Here is a 7,622-nt window from a genome sequence, read left to right as displayed (position 1 = left end):
ATAAACGGGGGTAGGGGGCAGGGGGTTGGACAAGTGGTCCAAGATCAATTTTTTAAAAAGGGGGGGGGGAGGGGGTGGCATACTCCTGTACTAGTAGGAACAGATCTGTTTAATTTATCCTTCAGTGAATAAAAGAACAAGAGATCGTGAAATTTTAGTGATTTTAGTAAGTTACTGCGACAACTTTTCCCATTTAGGAACAAACCAGTTTCATTAAAAAATAATACACCAATGCACAAAAGTTTTTAAAATGCACGGAAAATTGAGGTAGCCAATCCGTACCGGTACTAATACTGGGGATAATTTGCCATTTACAGAAGAAAAAAAAGTTTAATTCAAATATCTAGATTCTATATATAATGTTTCACATGATCGTCGGGCGTGGCAAGCTGGAAAATAATAAACGAGGGGTATGGAAAAAAGAGCGGGGGGTGGGTCACCACAAAGTAGATCTAATTGTTGGAGGGATGAATCAAAAGAAAATGGAAAAGTAAGGGAGGAAATAGAGAAGATGTCGACGGATCAGATTCACATTTAAAAATCGATGACAAATTATAAATAAAACGTTGGCAAGCTGTTTAACTGTTCTAATCTCAGAAAGCATTTTGTTTCCTATTAGAGAGAAAAACATGACGTAGAATCTATATTTTTGTTGTTGTTGTTGTACTAACATTATGGGTCATTTCTTGTGTTTTCTTAAACGTTTTGAATTTGGAATTTCGACAATATTACATTTCTTGCTAACAGGTTACCTATAGGCTACTACAAGTTAAGAACTTCTTTTTTTATGAATTCAAACTTTTGGGTTTAGTGTGTCTGAAGCAGAAATACGCTGGGTTGGAGCTCTCTGGTTAGAGTCTGTAAACATGACAGGAACCGATGAAGGCTGGAGAACAACATGGGGGAGGAAGGTGGAGGCAGATGGTCAGAGACTGGGCCAAACTTGGACACAACTGGAGGAAGACGCGCAGGGTAGACAACTCTCTGGGAGATTCTGTTTGAACTTTGCTCCTTAAGGAGGCTGAAAAGTGCTATAGCGAAAGAGAGATGATGATGATGTGTGTGTGTGTGTGTGTGTGTGTGTGTGTGTGTGTGTGTGTGTGTGAGAGAGAGAGAGAGAGAGAGAGAGAGAGAGAGTGATTGAGAGAGCGAGGGAACGAGTGAGTGAGTGTGTGTGTGTGTGTTTGTTTGTGCGTGTGTGTGTGTGTGTGTGTGTGTGTGTGTGTGTGTGTGTGTGTGTGTATGAGAGAGATAGAGACAGAGAGACAGAGATAAGGAAAGAGATAGAGAGAGACTGAATGAGAGAGAGAGAGAAAGTGGGAATAGCGGAAGGGACATTAATGCCCACTTCAACTGAGGGTGAAAAAACCGGACACTGTGGCTGAAAACGCGCTTGTCATCACGAGATACTCCTTACAATAGCACAACACACCCCCACAACCTCACAATGGACCATCCTTCAAAATCACATGACCTATTGTACATAGATATTCCCTCGAAAATAACGCAGATGTGAAGCATCGTAGTGAAATCAGACGCGAGTCAGAAAAATGAAATCAAAGAAACTAGCATTTTTCTGTCCGTCAGGCAATTTTTATCGAATTTTGGGGGTTTTTTTACTAAACACCTTTAGGGGCCATTTAATAACACGTTAATGAGATGATTTTACTGAAAAATGTTGATTTTAAACCCACAAAAAAATGTAAATTTGTAGTTTCTAAGGGCTCTCAAGCTTTGGAAGTTGCAAAAATTTGGCAGCCATTTTCTACCTAATTTTACTTCTGAAACCACCTCTTTAAATGAATTGAAAAATATCCCGGCTTCTGCTCATGATATATGAATGTTTTTTCATCGAAAGTATCACAATTGAACAAGCTTTAAAATGATGTCAATAACTCCACATGTCCAAAAATTGACGAGCGCCTGATTCCACTGCGTCATGACACATATAGACATACCTTCGAAAATAATGCTCTTCCACGGCCTTTTACTGACAGTCTGGCCTTGATACTGCCAGGTTATCAGAGACCCTTGAGCTACACACATATATAACAACCGTCGGGAGTCAGAAACTGATTGAAAACAGCTACATCAGTAGTCCAAGTCCTCAGAGAGACCAGATGAACGTTACTGTCACTTACAACAATAGCAGCATGGCTGTAAGTACATTTGTTAGACATTCATGTCTTCTTCTTTTTCTTCTTCTTCTTCTTCTTCTTCTTCTTCTTCTTCTTCTTCTTCTTCTTCTTCAAGTACCAAATCTGAAGCAGACATCGGCGACCATGCTTCGACATTCATTTCACTACGCGTATACTCGGAAACTCATATTAATTAGTATTATGGTCTCTTCCAGATTTTGATTGATTCATGTCTAAGAACACTAAGAACAGGACTATCAAAGAATTTAATGTAACAGCGTACATTCGTGAGGAACCCACAAGTTCTTGTAAAAATATACCATCGAGTCCAGCAGTCTCTGTTATCGCCAATATTGTTTCGTTTGAGTGTTTGATTGTTTTGTGAGTGTTTGAGAGATAGACAGAGAGAGAGAGAGAGAGAGAGAGAGAGAGAGAGAGACAGAGAGAGAGAGACAGACAGACAGACAGACAGACAGACAGACAGACAGACAGACAGACAGACAGAGAGAGACAGACAGACAGACATACAGACAGACAGAGACAGAGACAGAGACAGAGACAGAGACAGACAGACTGAGAGAGTGAATTTTGAGAAGACAGAAAACGAGACTCCCTCTTGACCGTAAGTGAGCGCCATTACCCTCCCAGAGAGGGTCATTCAGACCTACTTAACTACCTACAGTGGGGAGATAAAACGCTGTGGTTGAACACAATCTCTCGTCGTCACGAGCTTGTATATATGAAACAATAGCTCTCTACATTGCGAAATCTCCAAATAGACTATCCCTCATCATCACATGACCGATTGTACGTAGATATTCCCTCGAAAACAAAGCTCTCGAGGAGTCTTTCGCTGACACAGTCCGGCCTCGATTTGGCCGAGGTTATCAGAAACACTTGAGCCACGTACTTACATAATACCCGTCGGAGTCAGAAACTGATCGAGAGCAGCTACATCAGTGAAGTGTCCAAGTCCTCGCGGTCCAGATGAACGTACGATTCACAAGCACACCCACCATGGCCGTAAGTACAAGCAGTAAATCTGTGTTACGGTTGCCTTTACTTCAAGCACAATAATATCCGTCACTAAAAGTTACTGAAGAATTTTACTTTGTATTATTCCCTAATTCTATTATTAGGACGTAAAGAACACATAATATTATCCTACCAGAGCAGATCAAAGTCAGTGCTGCAGCATATTTCGAACCATCATCAGAAATACGGTGTTGCATCATTGTACGAGTACTGTTGTCCGCATGTTAAAACTTTAGAAAAAGCAAATACAATAATGCAGACTTGGCAAATCTGTATAAATAACAAAGATAGTGTGCTTCTTTCAAAAAACTGTCCCAAAACAGCGTAATGTCTTCAAGCATCGCCGAATGACCAGACAGTGTGAACTCAGTGAGATGACCAAACTGTATCCGTGAGCTGAAATGATATTACCAAAGAGAGCGCCGTATTATTGTTTGGGTTTGGTGGATTTTTTATGGTTTTGTTTACTTGGTGGGTTTCTTAAAGTATCGGATGGCCTTTTCCTTACCGCCAACAGGGCTTACGTTCATGCGATGCTCTTTGAACGTGTTCTTTAGACATTTATATGAAGAACTTTCAACGTGTTCGATAGACTGTGAGCTCTGAGATGTCCTGAAACCGTATTTGTTAAACATTCATGCGACGCACTGTAAACAATTTATCCGTTTGACATCATGCGATATGCTTTCAATATGTCTGTTAGACATGCATACGATGTGTTTTCAACGTGTTCGTTAGACATTCATGCAATGTATTTAAAATTTGTTTGTTGGATATTTATATGTTGTACTGAAATATGTGTCGTTAGAAATGTATCCGAAGCACTTTCAAAGAGTTCGTTATATTATATTATTGGCGCTGTGCTTCCTACGTGTTCTGTAGAAATTCATACGAAGTACTGAAGACGTGGTCTTTAGATATTCACGCGATGTACTGAAAGCGTGTTCGTTAGACATTCATGCAAAGAAAGCTGCAAAGTACTTTCAAAGTGACCGTTAGACATTCAAGCGATGTACTGAAAACATGACAGTTAGATAATCATGCGATGTACTTTCTAAGTGTCCGTTAGACATTCAAGCGATGTACTGAAAACATGACAGTTAGATAATCATGCGATGTACTTTCTAAGTGTTCGTTAGACATTCAAGCGATGTACTGAAAACATGACAGTTAGATAATCATGCGATGTACTTTCTAATTGTTCGTTAGACATTCAAGCGATGTACTGAAAACATGACAGTTAGATAATCATGCGATGTACTTTCTAAGTGTTCGTTAGACATTCAAGCGATGTACTGAAAACATGACAGTTAGATAATCATGCGATGTACTTTCTAAGTGTCCGTTAGACATTCAAGCGATGTACTGAAAACATGACAGTTAGATAATCATGCGATGTACTTTGTAAGTGTTCGTTAGACATTCAAGCGATGTACTGAAAACATGACAGTTAGATAATCATGCGATGTACTTTGTAAGTGTTCGTTAGACATTCAAGCGATGTACTGAAAACATGACAGTTAGATAATCATGCGATGTACTTTCTAAGTGTTCGTTAGACATTCAAGCGATGTACTGAAAACATGACAGTTAGATAATCATGCGATGTACTTTCTAAGTGTCCGTTAGACATTCAAGCGATGTACTGAAAACATGACAGTTAGATAATCATGCGATGTACTTTCTAAGTGTTCGTTAGACATTCAAGCGATGAACTGAAAACGTGTTCATTAGACATTTATACGAAGTACTTTCAACGTGTTCTGTCGACTTTCATGCGATGTACTTCCAACGTGGAAGTTAGAAATTCATACGATGTACTTTTGAAGGATTCATTAAACCGTGCGTGTCGCCGCGTCATCTGACGTCAGAATTCATTTAGAGCAACTGCTACTACTGCTGCTGCTACTACTACTACTACTACTACTGCTACTACTACTACTACTACTACTACTACTACTACTACTACTACTACTACTACTACTACTACTACTACTACTACTACTGCTGCTGCTGCTGCTGCTACTACTACTACTACTACTACTACTACTACTACTACTACTACTACTACTACTACGTTTATTTTGATAATTATTGTTGTTTTTGACTTTGGGTTTGGGGTTTTCTGTAAATTTTCAGTTTTCCATTGTAGTTGCTGTTTTAGGTGACCCTTTTTGGGAGGGGGGAGGTTGATTGGGGGTGGGGGTTAAGGAAGGGAAGGGGTGGGGGTGTCGGACTTAAAGATGTTGACATCAACTATTCCTGTGTATGTCTCCATAAATACGAGTACATTTTAAAACGATATTGAGCGCCCTCTCCGTGAAGCAGAGTGTGAAAGATCTGCCAGAAGAAAAATAAAGAGAGAGATATGAGAACTCCTTTGTCCCCTCTTCTGTCGGATTAATGAGAACAATCTGAGAACAATAGAGTGTAGATTTCTTCTTCTTTATTCTTTTCTTTTTTATTTGTTTCTGTTGTTTCGTTAATGTCCTTTATGTGTCCCTGGTGTATGTTGTAATAGAAGAGACGGGGAGAAGACGGTGAGTGTATGTGTCAGTCTGTGCGGGTGGTGTGTGTGTGTGTGTGTGTGTGTGTGTGTGTGTGTGTCCGAGTGTGTGTGTGTGAGTGTGTGTGTGTGTGTGAAAGAGAGAGAGAGAGAGAGAGAGAGAGAGAGAGAGAGAGAGAGAGAGAGAGAGAGAGAGAGAGAGAGAGAGAGAGAGAGAGAAGAGCCAAGCCCATGAGAGATACTTGAGGATGTCGTGTGTTACGTGAATTAGGCCTTGTCAATTGTCAACTCCGTCAGGAGTCGGGAAAGTTTGAGCCTATTCATTTGAAAGCTCGTCAACACTTCTGAGCTACTTACGGAGAAAAAAAAACGTAAATGAGCAGTCTCAATGTGCAGGCGTGAATTGTGGGTGGATGAATGCAATGTCGAACTGACATCTCGAACTTTCTCGGCAGAAAAAACTGTTGAGCGCAGGCTTGGGAAAGTTACAGAAGGTGCCGGCGTTTTGTGAAGATGCCAAAGACGCTGTGTCGGCCAGACTCAACACGCTCTGGCACGGACTGAAAACGTCGGTGAGCTCCGTTTTCCCATCAATGACACTCAAAATTAATACAGACTTCAACGTAAGTTAAGGACCACTTGCAAACACTCTGAGTGGTCTTATTGACTTGATGGTACTGCCTCAAGCGGACAATGTCGATGCCTTCTGGCAACACTCCGGGCCCCAACTCCATCCTACAGCCATGCCATAGCTCTGGCACGATCAAAGTCTCTCAGCTTTCGTCTCGGTGGCATGTTGATGCGATACTGGATTTAGCGCAAACGGCGGCTTATGTTGCCACCAAAATGACACAACTCGAGACCATACGTCCGTTTCTGACGTGCGCTAGGAATTTGAACTCAGGAATGTGCGGGGTGTCGCACACAAGTCGATAAAAAACAGAAAATTTGGCTAAAATTCCCCGAGGATTTCCGTGCTGCACGTGGTGGTTTTGCCCCTATAGGAAGCCTTGCAGTACCCATTGGTAACCCATTAACACTTTCAGAGCCAAAAAAAATTTGAAACATTCCTTGCCGTCTTTTTTTTCTGATAAAAAAAACAGGGCTGTCTGTAGGGTAACCCTTAACTCAGGTTGAAGTCTGTATATCGAAAATCGTTTCTAACAACAACAAATATGGCCGACAATCACCGCGCTTTCTGCTTACAACGTAACGTTTCCATGAACGGACCATCCACATCCGCGCATATAATTATTTACATTCGGTTTGGGCTTAGTGGAAGTACAGTCAGAATTGTTCAAGACGGCCTCCCACAGTCGAGGAGAAAAGTAGTGGTTGTTTTAGACAGGTCGTCGTCCAGGACAGTATTAGCATTATGAGATAGAAGAAAATAACACAAAGGGGTGTGTGGAGTGTGGTCGTTTTTTACAGGTGATTGTTTTGTACAAGAGGCCTTCAGTTCAGGTTTGACTGTATTCCGATTCGCCAGTTACGTTCAAACCTGTTCTTATGGCCACCTGTCTAAAACAATCCCCTGTACGAACGACCGTATTCCACATCCCCATTGTGATTGTTGTTTTTCCTTTAATATCATAATTACACTGCCCAAGACATCCACCTGTCTAAGACAACCACTTTTCTCCTCTTCTTCGGACACTGGGTGGCCGTTTTGGACAATTCCGACTATGTTTTGTGACGTAAGAGCTCCACCCATGCGCCCTCTGTCCCTCCGCTCGTCTGTGTCGCGCGCATACCGTCCCTCACCACTCACCTCTCACCACTCACCTCTCACCACTCACCTCTCACCACTCACCTCTCATCGTCCCTCATCACTCACCTCTCACCACTCACCTCTCACCACTCACCTCTCACCACTCACCTCTCATCGTCCCTCATCACTCACCTCTCACCACTCACCTCTCACCACTCACCTCTCACCACTC

This window comes from Aplysia californica, unplaced genomic scaffold (genome assembly GCF_000002075.1).
Source record: "Aplysia californica isolate F4 #8 unplaced genomic scaffold, AplCal3.0 scaffold00307, whole genome shotgun sequence".
Lineage (NCBI taxonomy): Eukaryota > Metazoa > Mollusca > Gastropoda > Aplysiida > Aplysiidae > Aplysia > Aplysia californica.
This window is presented reverse-complemented; position numbering follows the sequence as displayed.